General features: G+C 38.4%; 1 pseudogene across 1 annotated transcript in view; it reads left to right on the top strand.

The window, feature by feature from the left end:
* Window positions 1–22,822, top strand: part of LOC149177088 (uncharacterized) — a 132,725-nt pseudogene extending 109,903 nt beyond the window's left edge. Inside the window, exon 4 of the transcript XR_016258092.1 lies at window positions 22,465–22,822. The product of XR_016258092.1 is annotated as an uncharacterized LOC149177088 (transcript). The remainder of the gene's footprint in view (window positions 1–22,464) is intronic.
* Window positions 22,823–25,202: the final 2,380 nt, after the last annotated feature.

The following is a 25,202-nucleotide window of genomic DNA, read 5'->3' on the forward strand; positions in this document are numbered from 1 at the left end:
ATGAGTTTTGTAGAAGCTCACAGTGAAGCCATCTGGCCCTGGGGCTTTGTCCAGGGGCATGCTGCGGATAGACAGTTCAATCTCCTCCCTAGTGATCTCTTTGTCCAACTCTACATTTTGTGCCTCAGAGATCTTGTTCTCTATTATATTGAGGAAGTCCGGGTTTTCTACATACTGAGGGTCAGCTGTGAGCAGAGATTGAAAATGTCTAGAAGCTGCCTCCTTGATTTCCATTCTGTCCGATATCTCTCTTCCCTCGACTGTTATCTTCTCAATATTATTTGCAGCTCTCCTTAATTTGAGGTTGTTATGAAAAAACGAGGTGTTCTTGTCTCCAGAGTCGAGCCAAAGGCATCTTGATTTTTGCCTTTGCTCGTCCTCTTCCTTTCGATTTTGGCTGTATAGTGCCTTGTACAGCTCACTTTCTTTTCTTTGGTCTTCTTCTGTGTCTTGGCTAGCTTCCTTATCCTGGTTCCATTGCTCTATTCTCATTTGCAGATCAATTTTTTCCTTTCTTTCCTCTAATGCGTACTTCCTTGCCCATTGTTTTATGGCTATCCTTAGGAGCTTAAGTTTTGATTCCCAAATGAAGTGGGGGGAGCCTGTTATTTCATTTGCCCAGGTATCTCTTATCAAATTTTTGAAGTCTGCGTTGCTGTCCCATGCCCTATTATATTTGAAGGGCAGCGGACCCATGTCTTCCCCCTTATCTAAATGCAACGCTACAGGTTTGTGATCTGATATGTATCCCTGAATAATTGTGCTCTGTATCCTTGTGAAGTGTGCCACAATCCTCTCCTGGACCAGAATGCGATCTAGTCTTTCTTTGATGTTGTTTTTGCCTGTTCTTTTGTTTGACCAGGTGAAGCGCCCATTCTGAGGAGGAATATCAACTAAACTGTGCGTTTGAATGATTTCTTCCAGTGTATCTCTTGAGGGGTCAGCCAAGAAAGTCCCTCCTACTTTCTCATCCGCATTCCTTATTAAATTCAGATCTCCTCCTAGGAGAATGTTTCTTCCATGGACTGTCATAAGGTCTGAAGAAAGAGAGTTCCAGCAAGATGCTTTGTCTCTGAAGTGGGGGGGAGCATACACATTATATATTGTGTACTCTTCCGTCTTGGTAGGATTTTGCATGTCTAGCCTAATCCACCATCTGTTCTGTCTGTTATCTTTGAGTTCCCATTTGTTTTTGTTCCAAATTATCCCTATGCCTCCTGAGGCTCCATTAGCACTCATGGCAAGTCCTGCATAATTTCTGCTTCTTTTCAAGCTGTCTTGGAATTCTTGTTCTGTGATTTTGGTCTCCTGGAGTAGGAGGAAGTCTGGATGTTCAGATTTTAAGAGGTCTCGGACTGCATTGGTTTTTAGGGAGGAGCCCATCCCCCTACAGTTCCAAGAGACCAAAATCATCATTTGTTTGATTTGTTGTGGGTCCCGCTTTTCTCCTTCAGTTTCTCTCCGCTTCCTTTGGTCTTGTCTAGGTATGTATCCATTGGCTGTTGAGTCCCTGTGGCCATTTCCTTTGCGGCATTTTCATCTCTTATCTCTTTGTTTGTTTTCCTTCCGACTTTCCTTGGTGGATCTGTGGCAATGAAGTTTTCCTTTGTTTTGTTTCTTGTTAGAATTCTTTCCACTGTTGGGGGGGGAGAGGCCTGAAGGGGAGAGGATACCTTGGTGCCCTTTGGGGAAGGGGGGGGGGATGGGGGATCTTCTGCTGCCAATGATTCAAAAGGATTGGAGGAAGAGGGGAAGGAGGGACTAGGTTCTGAGGTTTGAGGCGGGAGGATTGGGGTTTCAACGGAGGGCTTTGATGAGGCTGGAGGAGGGTTGGGTTTTTTCTTTTTAACTATTTCCCAGGCTTCTTCCGGAGCTTCAACTTCACTATTGTCAGTTGGTTTTAATTTGCTACACCTATTAGCAAAATGCCCATATTCATGACATACCTTGCACTTGAAGGGCAGCTGCTCGTAGTCCACCTGCTGGATGTGCGTCCACTGGTCCACTTTGAGTTTGATTGCCTCCGGTAGTCCTTTCCCCAGGTCCACTTCGACACATATCCGGGCGCATGCATGCATATTCTCCTTTGGCTCCGATCTGTCAATATATTTCCCGACCGCGTTCCCGATGGCTCTTACGGATTCATCTCCCCAACAGTGGAGAGGCAGGTGAGGAAGGCGAACCCAAACAGGGACGGCGTTGGGAACATCCATTTCAGGATCAAAGTCGGGGGTCCAACGGTTTAGATAGAGGCCTCTTGTGTCCATGAAGTAGGGGCCATTTCTAAAGATGAGGTTGCGGTCTTCTACTGATTCAAAGAGGAAGGTGAAAAACCCCCTTCCGCAAAACCTAATTGCAATCTTGCCTTGAACCATTGCGTTCCAGTTTCTTTCAACCCAGCGTTGGACCGATCGTGGAGAAGGCCAAAGACCTGTGAACTGGCCAACCAAGCCACGTTCGGCAAGGGCCACCGCAGCTCTCCTCGGAAGGGAGGGAGGCAGCGAAACTTCTGGGATTTCGTCGAGCTTTTTGACGAACTTTGAGGCTGAGGGGCGGATTCTTTCCGAGTTGGTGTCAGGAATGAGGGAAGCGAAGGCCTTTTCCAGTTCTGCCTGATCCTGGAAGGGGTGATCCATTGAAGAAAAGAGACAGCAGCGCGGGGGCGCTCTGCCAGAGGCCAGAAAGGGAGGGGAGGGCAGAAGGCCCAGAGGAAGCGAGGGCAGGAGGCCCTGGGGAGCAGCGGGGGTCAGCAGCAGGAGGCTGCAGCCTAGCAGCAGCGCTGCCAGGCCCAGGCGCGCGCAGGGGGTCGGGTCAGAAGCGCGGGCGGGAGCAGCTCACGTTGTGCTCAAAAGGTAGTGGGCTTGGCCCGATTCGGTTACTATTCGCACGACGAGCACCGACCTTGCTCGGGATCGAACACAAGACCGGTCCGTCATGACGAGGTCGACCTTACCACTACGCCGCCTCCACGACCTTATGATGTATAACAATTATTACCCCCTTTGGGATGGAGCAATTCAATGCCCATCGAGGGTTGGGACATGTAAGGGTTTCTTGTCTTCTATGAGATAAGGAAACATTAGCCCAGGAACTGGGTTATGGTCATATGATAGAGGTAGAACTCATGCTTGGCTTTTGCCCACATGCTAATTTGTAAGTTCCGACCATCTTTTGCATTTTGATTTTCTTTTATTTTTCTTGTGGCCACCGTATGATCTTTCTTTTTCTTTTAGCTGCATCAACCTCCCAGGGTGCATTTCGAGGCCCTACCCAAGGTATGAGGATGTGTGTGTGCCAAATCCCAATGAGCCAATGGTCAGTTGACCCAGAGAAGGGAGGTGGAATAGGGGCTCATAATGTTAATGGAAAGTGGTAAGTATGGAATAGGGATGGATGGGGCTACGCTATCTCAATTGTGGATTTCCAAGTAGTGCCCCTTCCTAAAGCCATATCGTCCATGTTAGAATGCCGAAATACAAACATGCATAACCAACCGATTGCATAATGAATAAAGTACCTTTTGATGAGAAGCCCACCTTCCAACATGTGCTCTTGACAAATGGGCGAGGAAACATATCACTGATGCAGGTGGCGGAAATATGAATGACACGTCACATAGGCTACAAGCTGGCTATCATAGGTTACTGATTGGAAGAGTTGAATAGGAGAAAAATTTCTCCTAGGGGTCATCCACTTTTGGTAGGTAACATGTTTGCTTGTTGCTCCATATGGTTTTTGGTGATGTTTAAGTTTACTTTAAGTGTCTAAATAGCCTTTTGGTTTCCATGAATAATCCCTTATTGTTGGAAATTTTGTTTCATTTATGGCAAGTTGGAAATTTTGTTTCATTTATGGCAAGCTCTTCCATCTAGGAGGTTCATAATTGTAAAGAGCCTGAAATTTGGTCATTTTAATTGAAGTGTGATCTGTGGAGTTGTACCACAACTTAGCAAGATGTAACCATTGGAACCACTTATTCTACTTATCAGCTACAAAACAATGGAGGTAGGCTTTCGAACTTTTATTGACAATTTTTAATTGGCCATCTATTTGGGGGTGGTATGCTGAACTCATGTTCAGGCTGTTTCAATTTGTTTGAAAAATTCCTTCCAGAAATCTCCTTTAAATTTGGCATTTCTATCATTAACAATGATTTTTGGGAAACCATGTAATTTGTAAACATTTTTGCAAATGACCTCAATAATTTGTTTAGCAGAATCTAATTTCTTCACTCCTATGAAGTGTGCACATTTAGTGAATCTGTCAAATACCATAAGGATTTTGTCCTTCCCATCTAACATAGGAACCTTTCAATGAAATCCGTTGATATTTCTTCCCCTTTTGGTTCGGAATTTGTAGGGGATGGAGCAACCTTGGGGTTCTACCATTTTCTTTTTTGTTTCTTTGGTATTGGTCACACTCTGCTACATATTTTTGAATATCTCTATTCATTCCTTTCCAAAAAAATGATTGATGTGCATTATAGTAAGTCTTGAAAAAATCCATATGTGCTACCATTGGTGAGTCATGGGGATCCTTAAGAACTTCAAACTTAATTTGTAAAGGTGGAATAGATAGATTCTTCCTTTATACCAAAGGATGTCATTTTTCCATTCAAATTTGGAATTGTGAATGAGATTATTGATTAAGGCACATATTTTTGGGTTCATTGCATATTAACCTCAGAGGTCATCCAACCATTCTGTAACTACAATTGAGATTGCGAGTGACAATGCCTCTTCATTCTTTCGTGAGCATCTGTTGCTATATTGCCGTTACCTCCTTTATGTAGTATTTCCTTATCAAAGATGGCATTTTTATCTATCCATTTTTGTTGTTCCGTTGAAAGTGTTTTTTGTTGGAGAAGCTATTTGGAGACTATTATGATCTATACTTATCAAAAATTTGCTTCCTAGGCGACGTTGTTTCCATTTTGCTAGGGCATGCATATTAGTGAGCATTTCTTTGTCATATGTAGATTTTAGACATTCTTTTTTGTTGAGTTTCCTACTTTTAAATGCAATAGGGTTGTCATTCTACATCAATATTGTTCCTATTTCAAAACTTGAGGCTTCACATTTGATTATAAAAGGCTTTGAAATATCAAGAGTTGCTAACATAGATGTTGTGGACATAATTTCCTTTTATACATCAAAACACCTTTCTGCTTCATCATTCCATTGGAATTAATTATTTTTTAAGAGGTTTGTTAGGGTAGTGTTCATGTGAGCGTAATTTGGAATGAAGCTTTGATAGTATCTTGTCAGACCTAAATATATTCCTAATTGGAAATGTTATTTGGCTTGGGCCATACTATAATTGCTTTAATTTTGCTTGGATCCACCTTCATCCTTGCTTTGATATCACATGATCTAGATAATCTACTACATTTCCAAAAGTACGTTTTGACATCTCTGTATAAAATTGTTTTTCTTCCAATAGAGAGAGATATTGTTCCAAGTGCTTGAGATTTTATTCCATGTTTTACTATATACAAGAATGTCATAAAAAAGACTAATACAAACTTCTTGAGGTACGATCGAAACAATTCGTACATGGTTGCTCGAAAGGTGGTTGGAGCGTTAGTTACCTTAAATTCGTAATGCCCCTCATGAGTTCAGAAAGGTGTTTTTGCGACTTCTTCTAGCCTTACTCTGATTCGATAGTATCCCAACCTCAAGTTTAGCTTTGAGAAATAACTAGCTCCATGAAGTTCATCTAACATTTTGTGGATGAAGGTAATACGAAATATGTTCTTTATTGTTATTTGATTCAACCCTTTGTAATCTTATGCACGATCTAAAGGACTTGAAATATGGGAGTTGCATGTGAACTTTGTTGAAAATTTGGCAGTTGAGGGAGAGATTCCCTCCTTGGAGAAGTCCTACAATATCTAAGGAGATCCCTCTAGCCCTTAGAAAAATTAATTTTGCAGATGGTAAAATATTATTTTTAATATTGGTCCAAGTCACCCTCAAAAGTACAAGTCAACCCAAAAGGAGAAATTTGTCCACCAAATCCACACATAAATACACCCAAGGTCACATCACTTGGAGAAAACAGATCACATCATTCATTCTTCTTCATTGGTTTGATTTGGTCTGAAAGTTGCTGGGTCCGAGCTCACACGTGCGAAGGGGAGAGGGAGAATTCTATGGCAACGTTGACTTTTCTGTTTTGACACCTTTGACCAGCATTGACTTTGTATTGTTTGAATTTTTTTTTGACTCTCTTTTGGATCTGTTGTTGGAGCATTAGTTACCTTAAATTCGTAATGCCCCTCATGAGTTCGGAAAGGTGTTTTTGCGACATCTTCTAGCCTTACTCTGATTCGATAGTATCCCAACCTCAAGTTTAGCTTTGAGAAATACCTAGCTCCATGAAGTTCATCCAACATTTTGTGGATGAAGGTAATACGAAATATGTTCTTTATTGTTATTTGATTCAACCCTTTGTAATCTTATGCACAATCTAAAGGACTTGAAATACGGGAGTTGCATGTGGACTTTGTTGAAAATTTGGCAGTTGAGGGAGAGATTCCCTCCTTGGAGAAGCCCTACAATATCTAAGGAGACCCCTCTAGCCCTTAGAAAAAATTAATTTTGCAGATGGGAAAATATTATTTTTAATATTGGTCCAAGTCACCCTCGAAAGTACAAGTCAACCCAAAAGGAGAAATTTGTCCACCAAATCCACACATAAATACACCCAAGGTCACATCACTTGGAGAAAACACATCACATCATTCATTCTTCTTCATTGGTTCGATCTGGTCTGAAAATTGCTGGGTCCGAGCTCACATGTGCAAAGGGGAGAGAGAGAATTCTGTGGCAACGTTGACCTTTCTGTTTTGGCACCTTTGACCAGCATTGACTTTGTATGGTTTGACTTTTTTTGACTTGCTTTTGGATTTGTTCTTGGAGGCTGAATTCAAGACAGAGAAGGCCAAAATTTTTTGGGCACTTTGACCATATTTGATTGTAGTTCTGAGGAAACTTTGACCGCAAGGTTGACTTTAACTTTGATTTATGAGGAATATTTTGTGACTGTTTTGAATGAGTTTGATTGAGGGAAGGAGGCTGCATTCTTTGACTGGTTGATCGAACTTTTTTGAGCAGATTTGACCATTGACTTGTCACTGGTTAGGGCTGTGATGACTATTGACTAAATCATCTTTTATTTCACATTTATATAGATTTTTGGTGTTGTTTACTTTCAAACATTTATATCTAGGGCCCCATTTTTCTTTGCAAAGTTTACATTTTACTTCCTTTATTTTTTGGGCTTCTAAACTAAGTTTACCTCCTCTTAAATGTGGTGTGAGGCATGTTGGATTTTCCATATCTATAGTTTGGGGGGGCCTCCATCTCGAGTAAACCTTATCGAATCTTTGCATTGATAATCTTGTCAACTTTTTTTTTGCCACTTTTACCTTTTGTATTGCTACTTCCATAGTTGTAATATTGTGTAATTTTAATTTAGTTTGGATGCATAGTTTATGTTCAATTATAAATGATTGAATTAGATTTTTTGTTGACATCAAGCGAGAATATTGTAGCATGGGGGGAAGGGGTTGACTATCAAACAATCAACGTAAATTTGTCCACCTTTTCCTTTGGCCACATGTAAATTCCTCCAGCTTTCCCTTTTGTGGTAATCTAGTGAGTTCTATAAATAATTTTCCTTCTTTGATACCTTGAAATCTATTAAAAAAATCATCCTTGAATTGGTTCCAACTAATCGAAAAAGCTATCTTTTTCCACCACATGTACTGGGTGTATGCATCACCTTCTAGTTGCATGGAAGCATACTTGATTTTTTCATCGTCATTGTTGATGACGAGGATTTCAAAATACTCTTCTACCTTGTTCAACCATGCTATGCCTTGTTTTTCATTTTCGTCAAATTTTTGATAGTTTAAATTTTTCTCTTATTGATTATGTGAAAGTTGGTTGATTTATATATGATGCAAATTAGTTGGTGATTAACTTGTCACGGGGGGTATATTCACTTGTGGATTTGACATACTAGACGAGCTTAATGGCGTGTTAGAAGTTTTGTGAGAATTTGGTGGTGGGAAGTTCGAGCTTAGAGAATTGACATGTGCTGCAAATTTTGCTATGAGGTCCTTCAATTCAACATGATTTTTATGGACTTGGGCACTTAAAATTTCTTGTTCTTGTGTATGGTATTGTGATTTTGAGTGACCTGTTCCCCTAATTTCTGATGTTTCTCTTGCAAATCCTTTTGATGTGCTTCATACTTTGTAACACTTTACTTTTGGTGGTCTTCCAATTTTTCCAATCTTGAGTTTATCTTGACCATCTTTTTGGTTACTGGAAGGTATTTTTTGATCAATTTTGACTGAGTTTTAATTCTAAACTACATCAAGGTTTTCTTCAATTTTTTTTATGCTATACGACTGATTAATCAATTATATATTGCACAATTCGATTGATAAATTGCTATGGATTGCAGTGTGCAGTCGTATGACTTTAATTAGTGAAAATATGTATGGTTCTAGGTTGCATGAAACGGGGAAACAGGTACGAGTTTCCGAAATGGGAAGCGATACGAAACACAACCTCCCCAAATTTTGGAAACGAGGAAACACGAATATATATATATATATATATATATATATATATATATATATGTGCAATCATAAAGCATAAATGATACATTATAATTTATTACATTTATTATATATCCAAATCTCAAAATCAGCCTTTATTTATATTAATATATGAGGCTGCAAGTACAATAAAGAATATAAGGCTGCAAGAGAGAGATCCAAATCAAGATTTTCTGCATCCACATCCCATTCTTTGGAAGGACCACTGTTGTATTGAGAGTCTCCTACATAGTCAAACAACCTTAGTGCTCTTGATTAAATACAAGTTTCATACCCTAGTACCCTACATGCTCTTGATTATTGGGAGTTTCCCCTGCATAGAGGGCTTGGTTCTCTTGATTAAATACAAGTTCCATACCCTAGTACATGATAAAATCCAATGGAAACATTGCAATCCCCCCAATCCTGAAATCCTGAAAAACAGATCTGCTGGATTTTGAGTGAGATCTAAAATTCTACTTTCTCCATATGAAATCCAATGAGGGCGAAACCACTCTCAAACATCCTGAGTCATTTCATGGTAATGTTAAAAATTTAAGTAAAATGATGAAAATGAAAAATAAAGGAGAATATCACTTTTACTTCCTGATAAACTGCATATCAACACTAGGGCAAAAATTCACTTTTATAACTTTAGACATGCATTTAGAAGCAACTAGAAGTCACTAGCATACCCTAAAAATATATATATATATATATATATTTTTTTTTTAAACACAAGTAAATGCTGAAACGTGGGTCGTACAGCTGTGAAACGCGTTTCCGGCCGTACTGGCCACGTTTCAGTTTTGTGAAACGTGGCAGTACGGCCGGAAATGCGTTTCACGGCTGTACCAAATGCGTTTCACCGTTTCGTACCAGTGTCCGTACAGAAACGTACCCCTGCCCCATGTTTCCTGCAACATAGGTATGGTTGTATTAATTAACTACAATTTGTACCAATGTTGTGAAAATCGCGATCGAGATTAAATCGGCGAGGGGAAAAAATCGGAAAAATCGGAAAAAAAATCGTAAAATACAAAAATATTGATTTTTTTCAAATTTTTTAATATCTAAAGCATCTACAACATAAAATAAATACATAGACACATAAATATGATAAAAGAACTAATATATAAGATGTGTAATATTATTTCTAGTGCTACATTACACATAACAATGAATCATGTCCTGAATAGTAAGTCCTAACTCCTGAGTCCCAACTCGGCCTCAAAATATTAACAAAAAATATAATAATGTGTCTCATATCATGAGTCATAATGTCATATACAATGAAATGAAGCAAATAACTAATACTACTGATTTCCTTTGCCTCTCTTGCGAGAAAATGCAATAGCTTTTCCTTTCCCTCTAGATGTAGATGCCAGTGGAGTTGGTAGTGGACTCTGCTGTGCTCTAGAAGCTGAAGAACTAGGGTCTACAGGAGGTAGACCACGTCCTCTACTGGTGGCAGGGGTAGCCTGGGTAGGTGGTGTCACCTCCTCCTCCTCCTCCTCCCCCTCTACGCCTTCCACTACCTCCTGCTCTAACCAATCATCGACAGACTCCATGAGAGGCCTCTCGGCCTCAACCCTCCATGTAGCAATGGTGTCAATCCCATCCAATGAGATGGCCTCCATATCAGGTATCCTCTCAAGTTGCTTCACCTACAATCGAAGATTGTAGTAGATGTAGACCATGTCATTAAGTCGCTGGGACTCCAAACTGTACAAAGATCATAAAATAATAATTATAAAAAAATATATTATTTAATGAATTCAAAAAAAAATTGGAAATTTGAAATATTTTAAGTTTTAAGTTTAACCTGTTGTGCTTCTTGTTGTGTATTTTTTCAAATACACTCCAGTTGTGCTCGCATCTTGAGGAGCTACATGTTTGGCTGAGGATTCGAATGGCAAGCTTTCGCAGATGGGGTACTCTGGCACCATAGCGAGTCCACCATGCATCTACAACAAAATTACAAATAAGATAAACATAAGAAAAAAATGAAATTTGAAAGTTGAAGCAAAGTATGAAGTTATGAACTTGAAGAGACAATGAAATTTGAAACAAACTAAAAAATACTTGGCATTTTAGTCTTCTTATCAATCACAGCCATCTCAAAGTTAAGTGTGCCACCTGCCATCCTGTATATCTCCATTTCTTTGGAGATTTCTGCACGTTTTGCTGGAGATCGCACCATCCTCTAAACACAGGTTAAGAATCCATCCATGATCTCAGCATCAAATAAGAACCCACATGGGTAAGAAAATGCGGGGTTTAGGTAGATCCCTGCAGCATGAATGGGACGATGGAGTGTGTTGTTCCATCGTTCATCAATCACTTCTCATAGGAGGAGTTGTTTTTGAAACTCCTCATCTCCTTTATCATCATTGTAGGCCCGAATGGATTCTTTGGCCCTGTCCATGGCCTCATACAAATAACACATTGCGGGCTTCTCACCATCAACTAATCGAAGAACCTTTACTTGGGAGTGGGAGCGAAAGCGGGGAGCGGGATCGAAAACGGGTGCGGAAGCGACATTTTCAGAAGCTCCTGGTTTGGGAGCGAATCCTGGAGCATTTTTTATATAATGAACTAGATATAAAAAAAACATATATGCCAACAAAAACATGTAGAATAATGAATTAGATATAAAAAACATAAAAAAACATAGATTGAACCATATAACAACAATCATCTAGAGGTTATAATCTTCAGCAACCATGCCCACAAGTTAGTAATATAGTAACATACAACATATTGAGTCTCATGATTCATCAATCTTAAAGTTTCAAGCTTTCAAAATTCAATATATAACATTTATCATTATTGATCACCAAAGTTGTACTTGTAAGCTAAGTGTAACCATTACAACCAATAATTTCTAACATGAAATGAAATGTTATAAAATGAAATGAAATGAAACAAATTTCAACTTTCATGAAGCATCATATTCATAATTCATTACTAATGAGTTATAATTGCCAACTTCAAACTTAAGTTGTCATATATTGTTTAAAAAAATATCATAATAAATATGAAAGAGTCAATAGTTATAAAAACTACTAGAAACTAGAAAAGACAAGTAAATCTATTATCTATTTCTTATGCTTGGGCCTCTTGCCACCACGAGAAATGTCTAATTTTTTAGTCTTGTTGGAAAATCAGGGTCTTTGTCATTAATATCACCCTCTAAGCATTAAAAAATCTAAAATTCTACTTTCTCCATATGAAATCTAGTGAGGTCGGAACCACTCTCAAACATCTTGAGTCATTTCATGGTAATGTTAAAAATTTAAGTAAAAGGATGAAAATGAAGATCAAGGAGAATGTCACTTTTACTTTCAAAATCAAGGAGATTTGGATTGGATCATTATATTGTTTGTCATCCATATCAATGCTTTCAGGGTGGAAAAAGTGGACGAATAAGCTCATAAGGCCATTTTTACTGGCAGGACCCGATTTGGCAAAACAAGGTCTGAAACCTTATGGGAGTGTTTTGAGGCATCAAATGATTTTTTTGGGGGTAAAACTTTGCCTCTTTAGTGCCACACTCTTTCATGCTATTTTACACACAAACTTTTCAATGACACAAGAATCAAGTCAATCAGAGTCTGTATGCAAAAGTTATGCCACTCAGAAGTTGACCTTCCTGTTTTCACCTCCATAATTCGAGAGGATGCCATGTCAGCCCACATTATTCAAGGAAAAGGGGCTAGCCACGTGATTTTGATGTAGACGACTCTAGAAGAGTCAATATTGTAACTCTGGTTAAGAGTTGAGGTAGTCAAACCTAACCACTAGTAGGGTATCAGGCTGTGTTATAAACGGGCCACTACGAGGAAAAGGTATTCCTTTCTTTTGAGTGCATTTGTTCCATAGCTCCACAAAAATAGCCTAGAGGGATAGGAGGAAGAGCACACAGAAAGAATTTGTGCATTGTAGCAGCCCACGGGCCAAAGGCCATACTTCTTTGTACCTGCGGCGATATTTCGATTCAAAGAAAGAGAGCGGAGCAACCTCACCTTCCAGCTAGGGTTTTCTCTCGAAAGGGTTTCCTAGAGCATATCTTATGTCAAATGTGTGAGATTTTATTTTGTCGTTCTCTATTTTCTGGATAATTTTCATTCGCATGCATGCACTATTAACAGTAAATCTACAGATCTAAAAATCTAATAAAACTGTAATAGTGTAGAATTTTCAGATTTTAAATATAATATTGTTAGATCCTTTTAGATCTCTTGTGACGAATTGTCCAGTGGAATATCCATGACAGTTTATGGATCAGTCTATATTCTAGGAAATAGAACACTACTAGAGTTAGCTCTATTATTCTAGAAATAATACATTCTCGAATAATTTATCAATCTAGGTAAACTAACTAAATGTGTCAAGCATTTCAATTTGGTTATGCACTAAATGTATCTTCTTCTTCTCATTCTCATGAGTGGCTCATTGATTCTGGAGTTTCTTATCACATGGCCAAAAACAAAGCCATGTTTTCTTCTTTAAATGATTGTAACACCAAAAATATTTATGTTGGTGATGATAGATCTCTTAGTGTTGTAGGGACTGGAACTATTCATCTAGACAATGGTCAATTTAATGATGTATTATGTGTTCCTACATTATCCTGCAACCTTCCATTTGTATATTAGATAACTCATTCAGGTGAATGTAAAAATGTTGAATTTTCACCTTATGATGTTGTAATTAAGGACCTAAGAGATCCTAGACAGATTTTAGCTACTGGCATTGCTGATGATTCTACAAGGTTGTATAAGTTTAACAACTTTGGGTCATCAACTCTTCCCTCGGTATTTGTTGCTCATAATGATGAAGTGATCAAACTTTGGCATGAGCGATTTGGTCACTTAAACTATTGCTCTCTTCAAAATCAATGTAAAGAAAATATGGTGACAGGTCTTCCTATGGTATCTTGCAGAGATGTTGTTTTTTCCGGATGTGTACTCGGAAAACATCATCGTGATAGTTTTGAAAAATGTGCCTCTTGGCATGCCTCAGCCCCTTTACAGCGTGTGCATAGTGATTTATGTGGTCCACTTCCAGTTGTTTCATTCTCTGGCTACACGTATTTCTTAACTTTCATTGACGATTTATCTAGATTCTATTGGGTATACTTCTTAAAACTCAAGAATGAAGTCTTTGACATGTTCTTGGCCTTTAAGGCTTTTGTTGAGAAATAATTTGGACATCAAATTCTTAAGATAAGATCTGATAATGACGGAGAATATTTTAACAACAAATTCATCAACTTTTTGCACTGAGCATGGAATTCAATTGGAACATACTGTTCCATATACTCCACAGCAAAATGGTATAACTGAAAGGAAGAATCACACCTTAAAGGAAATGGATAGTTGTATGCTTCAATCTAAAGGGCTTAGTCTTAATTTTTGGGCAGAAGCAATTAACTGTGCAAATTACATAGTAAATGGTACTCCTACTAAGGTTTTAAAGAACATCACTCTAGAAGAAGCATGGAACTCAATTAAACCAGAGGTAAGTCATTTCATGTTTTTGGAAGTGAAGCATGGGCCCATATTCTAGATGAGAAACATAAAGCCTTCGAACCTAAGAGTGAAAAACGTATTTTTGTTGGATATTCTGAAGATGTCAAAGGCTATAGAATTCTTCAACCTAAATCCAAAAATTGTATCATTAGAAGAGATGTAAAGTTTGCTGAAAATATATTGGCCTACGAGCCTAGTTCGGCGGATGTGCCACCTCTCTCTATCCCTTCTACTTCTGAAAATATTTCTTCTTCAAATAATGAAAGCGAGGATGACAATCCTCCCCCACCTTCTCGGGATCCTCCTTTAGCTCCTCAGCTTCCAAAATGGGTTCGCGCTACTCAGGATGCAGCAGGTGCTCTTGCAGGTAATCCTACAGATCAACGTTGTACATGTTCTCAGTTTGATAGAGCCTCTTCTTTATTGGCTCAAGCTTCAATGAATTATGGTCCTGACACCTTTGCAAAAGCTGCAGACCATCCAAATTGAGACACAACTATGAATGAAGAATATCGTTCATTATTGGCAAATGATACATCGGACCTTGTTCCTCTTCCAAAGGGACAAAAACTTGTTAGATGCAAATGGGTTTACAGAACTAAGTTTGGACTAGATGGAAAAGTTGATAAACATAAAGATCGTCTTGTTGCTAAAGGTTTTTCACAAGTTGAAGGCATTGACTATACTGAAACCTTCTCCCCTGTTGCCAAATTGAACTCTATCCACCTTGTTCTTTCCCTTGATGCCTCTTTCAAATAGGAAGTCCATCAGATGGATGTTAAATCCGCCTTCTTGCATGGGGACTTGCATGAAGAAATCTATATGGAAAAACTTGCCGGCTTTATACAAACAAACTCCAGCCTTGTATGTCGGCTTAAGAAATCCCTTTATGGTCTCAAGCAAGCCCCTCGGGCTTGGTATGCCAAAATGGATAGCTTTCTTTTAGATACTGTCTTTTCTAGGTGTCATTCTGACAATACTGTCTACACCAAGAAAGTGGGAAAGTCTCTTATCATTCTTGTTCTTTATGTTGATGATCTTATCTTTACTGGTAGTGATCCCAACCTTATAAACCATGTGAAGTCCATCCTTAAAAAGCAGTTTGAAATGACAGACTTAGGACACTTGCATTATTTTCTTGGTCTTCAAGTCTTGGAATCCAAAGAAGGTATTTCCCTTTCCCAGTCCAAGTATGCTTGTGATTTTCTACGCCACTTTCAGATGGAAGACTGTAAGCTAGCCCCTTCTCCCTTTTAGTCTGGAGCCAAAATTTCAGTCACTTGTATTTCCCCTAAAGTTGACGCAACCTTATACCATCAGCTTGTTGGAAAACTTTTATATCTGACCCATACCCATCCTTACCTTTCCTTTGCCGGTTTATGCAAAACCCACTTGAAAGTCATTGGAAAGTAGCTAAAAGAATACTTCGTTATGTTCGAGGTACAATTCAGTTTGGGATTCATTACAGTGCAAAAGCATCTCCTCTATTGGTTGGTTTCACTGATTCTGATTGGGTTGGTGACCTTGATGATCGGAAGTCTATTGCAGGTTATATCTTCACTCTTGGTTTTGGGCCTATTACATGGGCTTGCAAGAAACAAAGTGCCATTTCTCTTTCTTCAGCAGAAGCAGAGTATCGTGGCGCTGTTGAAGCTAGCAAGGAAGCCCTGTGGCTTCGTAAGATCCTGTCGGAGTTTGGTTTTCAATAGCAACATCCGACTACACTTTGGTGTGATAATCAAAGTGCCATTCAACTATGCAAATATCAAGTCCAACATCAACGCAACAAACACATTGAACTACACATGCACTTCATCGGAAAGCTCATTCATGACCATGTTCTTGAAGTGCACTATTGTTCAGCGGATGATCAAGTTGTAGACATCTTTACAAAGGCTCTCACAGAGGCGAAGTTTATTAAACTTCGATTTATGGTTGGAGTTCAGGAAGTTGTCACTAAGGGGGGATAGGCTCTATTGCCTCCTTCCTTCTCCTATTGTGTCATATTTCTACATTCTTCAATCCTATCCCAAGTTGTTCTTGAGGGGGGATGTTAGGATATTCCGACACAGGAAATAATTAAGTATAACTTGGTCTAGTGTATAGTTAGGTAAAGTGTGTTTCTTTAGTATGTATTTTTTGTAACTTACAATCCGACGGTCACAATATATTCTAGACATGAAGTGATCCGACTGTTCATTCTTTCCTCGGTATTACTGACACTTGATGTGTGGCTCAACACCCGATTGGTCCATGATCTCTATTTAAAGAGCATGGAGGGTCATTTGTTTGGTGACTGTTCATGAGAGAAGCTTATGTAAATTTTCTTTCTTTTACATCAATAAATTGCCTGAAATGGCCGCGTCGGCTCAGGCCGTGGACTGTTTCCCTCTTTGAGGGTTTTAACCACATCAAGAATACTGCTGTATTGATCTGTGATCTGTTTGTGAGCGGTGTCCTTTGGTGTTCTATTTGAGGAACTTACACTGTAAATTCCTCAAATAGAATACGCACACACACATTGTATGCCAAGAAGAGAAGTGATCAAGAGAGATCGGTTAAGCATATTCAAAGTATAGGAGATGAGCCAAGGTCGAGAAGTAGGCCGAAGTATAGTTCGTATAATACTGTACATCAATTTAGGCAGGCATATTCTTAGTTGATCAATAGGAAAATTTCTCTTAGTAAATGCAGATCTGATTTTTCGTGTATACCATACAACTATTAGTTTGAGAGCTTGCACTGGTTTCCTTGTAAGCTTGGAATGTTCAAATGAAAAGCTTGGGTGTAATTGTCAGTGTATTGTGTTTATGCTTTTGCTGTTCATTTTCAGCTATATGTGTAATTGTTGCATGTTCAAAAATATTTATTTTTGTGGTTAAATAAATTTAGATGTGATTTATTTAATTAAGAAAAACATGAGAAAATAGCCATCTATGACTTCAAAATTGACATGGAATAAGAGCATGGTTGTTGATTGAAATTCTTAGGGATTTACAGTAGTAATTCTATTACAAGGAAGAAAGACCAACAATGTGAGAATTTCAAAGTTTTACTTCTAGTTCTTAGATTTAGGAGTTTGCGGAACAGATCTCAGAGATAGCATCAATGAGCCTAAAGTTCAAGAACAGATTAGATGGTGCCTCCAATTACTTGTCTTGGAAAGCCAATGTAACATTTCTAGTGGAAGAAAACGATCTGTGGGATATCATCGAGAAGGTAGTTACTCCACCTATAGATCCACAATAGTTGGAAACACATAGGAAGGGAGTGAAGGACAAGCATTTGATCGTGGATGTCGTGAATGATCATTTGATGCCTTACCTATCCGAGATGAAAATTGCAAAGGAGATGTTTGATTCTTTTCTAGTCTAACAAAGTAGTACTCGGGAGTATAGGTTGAGCTTGGTGATAATCCCAAGTATTTAGTAGCAGGAGTTGGTTCTATTCCCTTCCAGTTTGAGTCAGGTAACTCTTTAGACTTTGATGATGTTTGTTTGTCCCATGTCTTAAGAGAAAATTTCTTTCAATTTTGGTTATGGAGGATAAGGGCTATGTAGTAGAGTTTAGGAATGGATAGGTCCTTATCATGGTAAAGTAATCGTAGAAGTAGCACAAGTGATAGGGGTTAGGGAAGGAAATGTGTACATACTACAGGGTGAACCAATTTGAGTCCTAGTTCATAACATTAACAACTTCTGTGAGTTTTGGCACAAGAGGATGGGTTGCTTGCATTATAGAGCGTTGCCTAGTCTAAGGGAGATAGTCATAGGTATTCTAGAGTTTAACATTGAGCAATAGGGGGTATGCAAAGGGTGCATGCTTGACAAGCATGCCAAGGTTGCTTTCCCAAGTAGTGAGGATTGATTAGAAAGGATTTTAGACCTAGTACATTTTGATGTTTGTGTATCAATGTCAGTAGCGCTATTAATAGGAAGCATGTAGTGTTTCCTTTATTGATGCTTTCTCTCACAAGACTTGGATCTACTTCCTAAAGACCAAGGATGAGGTCTTTAGCAGGTTTCAAGAGTTCAAAGACCTAGTTGAAAACTAGATAGGGAAGAAGATCAAAGTCTTAAGATTAGACAATGAGGGAGAGTATGCCTCCAAGGAGTTTGTGGGTTTTTGCAAGGAGGTAGGAATAAAGAGGGAGTTGATAGTTCCATACAATCCACAATCGAAAAGGATTGTAGAGAGAAGTAATTGATCCATCATAGGGGTTGCTAAGGGTATGATCCATAATCAAGACTTCCCATGTTTCTTTGGGTAGAGGCATGAAATACAACAATCTACATCCAGAACCAATGTCCTCACAAGGTTTTGGAGGAAAAGATACCAAAGGAGGCATTCACTAGTGTGAAGCCAGGGGTAAGTCATTTCCACATCTTCAATTGTCCATTTTATATCCATGTGTAACTATAGAAAATTGGACCAAGTTGGAGCCCTCCAATAGGAAGGGTACCTATAGAAAGAGGACATGTTGGAACCCTCCAACCAGAAGGGTTTATTGGTGGGTTACACTGAGACTTCAAAGGCTTACAAGATTTATATTCCAAAGCAGAGGAACCTGACATTTCCATACAATCCACAACATAATGGGGTTGTAGAGAGAAATAATTGATCCATCATAGGGGTTGCTAAGGGTATGATCCATAATCAAGACTTGCCCATGTTTCTTTGGGTAGAGGCATGCAATAGAACAATTTACATCCTAAACCAATATCCTCACAAGACTTTGGAGGAAAAGACACTAGAGGAGGCATTCACTAGTGTGAAGCCAAGGTTAAGTCATTTCCACATCTTTGGCTGTCCATTTTATATCCATGTGTACCTATAGAAAATTGGACCAAGTTGGAGCCCTCGAACAGGAAGGGTACCTAAAGAAAGAGGACATGTTGGAGCCCTCCAACAGGAAGGGTACCTATAGAAAGAGGACATGTTGGAGCTCTCTAATAGGAGGGGTTTATTCGTGGGTTACATTGAGACTTCAAAGGCCTGCAAGATTTATATTCCAAAGCAGAGGAAGACAATAGTAAATAGGGATGTAAAATTTGAGGAAGACTTTGCATCTAGAATGTAGCATGATCCTGTTCTAGTGATAGAGGATGGGGAGCAAGAAGTTTTAAAGGTTCATCTAGTGTCACCAAAGGCACCGATATTTTCTAGTTTAGGATGACGACCTTCAGGTGAGGAGGGGGAGCCATTAGCCCCTTCCATTTATGTTAGGAGACCTTGCTGGTTCACACTGACATTGAGGGATATGCTATGGAGTATGTTGGGGCTCCTAGGAGCACATTTAGGGAGAACATGTTTTCGAAGAAGTTTTACTACTTACATTGTATTGATAAGCAACATCATTAATTTTGAGCCTTCCAATTTTCAAGAGGTAGTAGACTAGCAGGGATGCCATGGTGGAGGAGTACACCTCCGTGATGAAGAATGTTTGGGACATAGTGTTAAGACTGGAGAGGAATTCAGTTATGAGTTCTAGGTGGCTCTACAAGATCAAGGATGCTACAAATAGTAGCATTGAGAAGTTCAAAGTGAGGTTCGTAGCAAGGGATTTCTCCCAAAAGGAGGGAGTGGACTATGAGGATAATTTTGCTCCAATTGCTAGCTACAGTTCCATTCAAGTAGTTGTCTATAGTTTTAGTGATGGGATGGATGATACATTAGATGGATGCGGAGACAACTTTCTTTAATGGTATCATCGAGGAAGAAGTGTATATAGAGCATCCTTAGGGCTTTGAGGTAAATGGGAAGGAGTCCCATGTTTGTAGCCTTAAGAAATCCTTATATGGACTCAAGTAGGCACCAAAAGCATGGTATTCTAGGATTGATGGATATTTACTTAGTATGGGCTTCACCAAAAGTGAAGTAGGTCCTAACTTATATTATGTACTTGTTGGGAGTGATTTGCTTATTTTACTGCTATATGTAGACGCCTTGTTTTTGACACGTGCAAAGAAGCTCATTGCATGGTGCAAAGAAAATATGGAAATTGAGTTTGAGATGAAGGACATTTGCATGATGCATTACTTCTTGGGTCTAGAGGTTTGGCAGAAACGAGGGGAGATATTCTATGGGCATGGTAAGCATGTAGTTGAGATCCTGAAGAGATTTTGGATAGAGGATTGTAGACCTATGGCCACACCTATGATCACAAATCTAATGAAGGTGACAACTTCAAATTTAGAGTTGGTGGATCCCATGTTATACTAGCAGGGGATAGTTTCTTTGATGTATTTGGTCAACACCAGATCAAATATATGTTTTGTAGTGAACACCTTGAATCAGTTCATGGTGAAGCCAAAACAAGAACACAGGGTAGTAGCAAAACATGTGCTCAGGTATTTGAGGGGCATAGTGGAGTGTGGTTTGAAATATCTTGGAGATGATGAGGTCAAGTTGCACGGGTATATAGACTTAGATTGGTAGATAGTGTAGTAGATAGTAGATAGGAATCGCACCTTAGGATGTTGCTTTAGTTTGCGGTCAAAGATGATATCTTGATTCAGTGGGAAGTAGACTTTCGTGGCACTTAGCGTAGTAGAGGCAGAGTATATGGCAACTAGTATAGCAGGTTGTGAGGCCATTTGGCTTCACAAGTTGCTTGCATGCATATTTGATTAGGAGTTGGATCCCATGATGATCTACTATGATAATCAACATTGTATCAAACTCTCTGAGAATCTAGTGTTTCATGATCAATTCAAGCACATAGAGATTATATATCACTTCATATGAGACAAGATTTGTAAGGGAGTAGTGAAGCTCCAATATGTATCCATGGATCAACAGGTTGCTGATATTTTGACCAAGCCCTTGGAAAAAGCGAAGTTTGATGCATTCCGAAACAGACTTGTATTGGTGCAGAACTTCTTTCTCACTAAGAGGGAGTGTTGAGAAATATAGCTCGAGTAGGAGCTTCTTGCATAGGCTAGGTGTGAACATGCGGGAAGTAGTTCGAGATAACTTGTAGTGACCACCCAATAAAAGTGTAAAGTAATACCATCTTGTAGTTTCACTTAAATAAATAAAAGTGAAAGTCAACATTCCTATATTCTCCTTGTTTTAGTGACCCTCATTGTTGAGGTAAGGTGGTTGCTAGGATTAAAGAAATTAGTTGCTAAGATTTGGGAATTAGTTTGCAAAGATTTGGGAAATTAGTTGCTAGGATTGACGAGATTAGTTTCTCTCTCAAAGCATAAATAGAACAAGATGGGAGAGGTTGAACACACATTTTTTATATCAAGAAGACTTGAGATCAAGAGAGATCAGTTGAGCAGATTCAGAGCACGGGAAAGGAGCCAAGAGTGAGAAGCAGGCCAAAGTACAACCTGTACAGTACTGTACAGCAGTTCCAGGCAGGCAGATTCTCTGTTAACCAGCAGGCAGATTTATTTCAGTAAGTGCAGATCTGATATTTTGTGTATACCATACAGATATTAGTTTAACAGCTTGTGGAGTTTTCCCTGTAATCTTGGAATATTTAAATAGAAAGCTGATTTGCGGGTGTAATTATCGGTGTATCATGTTTATGCATTCACTGTTGATTTTTCAGCTATATGTGTGATTGTTGAATGTTCAGAAATATTTATTTCCGTCGTTAAATAAATTCAGATCTGATTTATTTTAATTAAGAGAAACACAGGACAGAAGTCACCCAGGGCCTTAAAATGGACAAAATTCCAGTCTTCACATGCCTCCTGTCATAGAGGGTGATTATTCAATGTTTATTGGTCTGTTTTTGCCTTTTGGAGCCGTCTTAATAGGATTGTTGGATATGCCACTAATTTAGATTTGCTTATCATCTATGTTCTGTCTTTGTTTGTAGCAATTTGCTAATAAATGCTTCTGAGGCATTGTTAAACAAGTGGATGCAATCCATGCCAGCTCCAATGAGTTGAATTGTCTTGTTGTGCTATGTTAGGTCTGCTTGCTATACGAGAATCTCAGTACGTACTGAAAATTTCATTATTTGTTGCTGTAAAGAGATGTCCTTGGGTGAAATTGCTTTCGTATTCAATCCAATTTTTCCTTGAGATGATGTCTTGATCCTTATAGCTAATCCTTCTCCCTTGGATCAACAAATTGAAAAACTTTTGGGGTGATATACTTCCTTTCACAAGTGTGGTCCTCTGTTTATAACTTTATATGCTGTTCATTTCAAAATCAAAGGTTGTGAAAGAATTATCTTTGACTTGATTCAGATGTAACTTGAAGGAATAATAAATGCAAATTTTTAACAGTTATGATTTTGCAAATTTTAGAATATGTTGCAAGTCTAAATTCCATTTTCTTTCTCTGCAGGAACTTTGAATATTCTTAATGATTGACAGTAGTGTTCCACATCAATCGTGGACATCTGGGACCCATGTACTCTATCTGCATAAAATTTATGAGATAAATGGAGCAGAAAACCATGGCTCACTTTGTTGGGCAAGATATAAAACCCATGCTGTCATTTAACATCTGAGAGTAGTTCTGGTAATGGCATCCTTAATATTAGAAGTTGGAAACTGCCTAACTGTAATGGCAGAAGCTTGTGTATCTGGAGTTGGGCTGGGAGGAGTTTCTATTACCATACAAAATTATTTCAATATGTCATTAGTGAGAGGTCCACTTTTCTTGATATTCTCAGTCAATGTTTATGTTTTGATTTGTTTTATATCTTCTTTACATGTTGTGTCTTCGGAAGCAGGGTTGCTGTTGAAATTCAACTGGGAAAGGTTACTGCAAATCTGTTTCATTCGTTTCTTTTTCTTTCTCTTTTTGATGGTGACTTATTGGGTTGTGTGGAAGCAACCTATCATATCTATTTATAGTTACAGTATATAAGCTCAGAAGGATACATTTCAGGACATAATTCTTTAATGCAATTGCAGGCACTTTAACATGAAGGCGGGGCATCTCCTATCTCTGGGGACCTTTGTCTCCATGACAAATTAAAAAAGACTAGACAAAGAATTGCACTGACTGCTTGGGTCCCTTGCAGTTTCAAATGGTTGTTTTATTACTATAAAATTGATAGGATGAAGTCAATTGACCCTGATCATCCTGCCTGAAGCCAAACCTCTTGACTATAAGTAATTCAGTGTAGTTCCTTATGTTAAATTGTGGACACAATCCTAGTGTTTCTTCATCCCTAGGGGATGGAGTGGGGTGGCAAGGGACGCTCCCTTTTTCCCAGGGATATCTTCTCGGATGCAAGGGGCATCTCAGACGTTGCTATGATCTTTGCTGTTGAATTGAGGGTGTCCCTAACATCTCCAAAGATCATCAGATATCTATCGGACATCCTGAAAAATTTGGGCACCCATTGTCAAGAGCAATGCCTCAAGAGGCAATTACTTGATTAATAAAAACAACGTAAAAAGCTAAAAACTTTCTATCCAATCCCTGATATAAAGAAAATTGATGGTTTGGAGGTTGCAATTGAAGGAACTTGGAAGTCATTTATGCATGTTGGCAATATTCGAAGAAACTCCCGTGCGTATGTTGATAGTATAAAATGTGATAATGGATAAAATATCCCATAACCAAAGATGGATTGCTAGTTTACAAGCAAGGAAATAAAGGTCTGTGAACATATTTTGCAAAATCTGATTGTTTTGTACATACGAAAAAGTTGAAGAGTATATATAGTCTAAGGATTTCCTCCTTTAATTGTGTATTTATTATTTCATAATTTTAATTTAGTTGATTTTAAATTTTTAATTCATAATATTTTTAAATATATTTTGGTTGCCCTAGTCCCTATGTACCTTGGAAATTGGGGGCAGCTTATAATCATATTCTGAAACTTGATGCAACATAATAACCTTCCATAAGGCTATTGGCCTTGGTTTTGCACTCTTAACAAATAAGGTGGTTTCTTGGTCCATAAAAAAATTTCCATATATTTTCAAAAGGAAACATGCAATGTTTGAGGTCAACAATTTTGGCATGTAGTTATAAAACTAGAGATTACATACACAATTGGCTTTGCTTTTCTTCACAGTTTTTCTAGACAACATACATAAACGACCATGGTTCCCCTGCTTAGGATTAGAATTCAGATATTGATATCCTTCTTTCGGGTTATGGACATCAGAGCATTCTTCAAGAAGGAAGCATCAAATGTAGGAATTTAAGTTGATGACAAAACAACAAATACCGATTCAGTGAATGTCACAACTCAGGAAGAAGGCAAGCAAGTTGAAGAAAAGACGCGCGTGGATGTTGCAGTGCAAACAATGAACATCCCCTGTGAATGTTTCATAACCAACTCAACAACACCTTCGCTAGAAGAAAATATAAAAATTGTCGCATGCCCAGTAAGGAGAAATCAAACCAAAAAGGTTCCATATCAGCATCCGAATCATGAGAACAGACGAATCAACCATGCTACATATTTGAACCATTCAGAACCGAAACAACAAATTGATGTTCCAGATAATAGTGATGTAATCTCAATCCAGTCTTATGCTGACAAGTCGTTACAAAATTCCAGTGATCAGAATACTATACAGAGGATTAATCTGGGATGGTCTGATCCCTTCTCAATGCAACAATTCTATTTGTCACTAAGATCATATCAGCTTGTATCGACGAAGATGACTATTCCGAGACAGAAAGACTTTCGAAGCCGAAATCAAGCCTCTTTTCATCGACAAGCTTTGAGGACAAAGGTTTTTGAGGAAGAAGGCAATGTAATGAATAAAATATATATAAATAATGTAAAATAATGTAAATGATAATAAGCATAAATAATTATTAGTTAATTAGTAATTAGGTTGAAGAGGCATGTCTAAATGAGACATGACTCTTCATGAAGAGACACTTGCTTGATATATAAGCAAGCCTCTCATTCTCATTGTAAATCATTATCATTCTCATTCTTATTCACATATTTAATATAATATTTATATCTTCATGGATATCTTGATATTCCAAGTTTTCTGGAGTAATTAATTTATAAAAGGAACTTTGTTCGCTTCAATAGCACTTAGTTGCAACATCTTACCCAAAGGATGACATCCTTAAGTTATAAGACCTCCACTTCATTG

The sequence above is a fragment of the Pinus tabuliformis genome, chromosome 4_1, assembly GCF_031772625.1.
Source record: "Pinus tabuliformis cultivar Carrire ecotype Pingquan chromosome 4_1, CPIR1, whole genome shotgun sequence".
NCBI lineage: Eukaryota > Viridiplantae > Streptophyta > Pinopsida > Pinales > Pinaceae > Pinus > Pinus tabuliformis.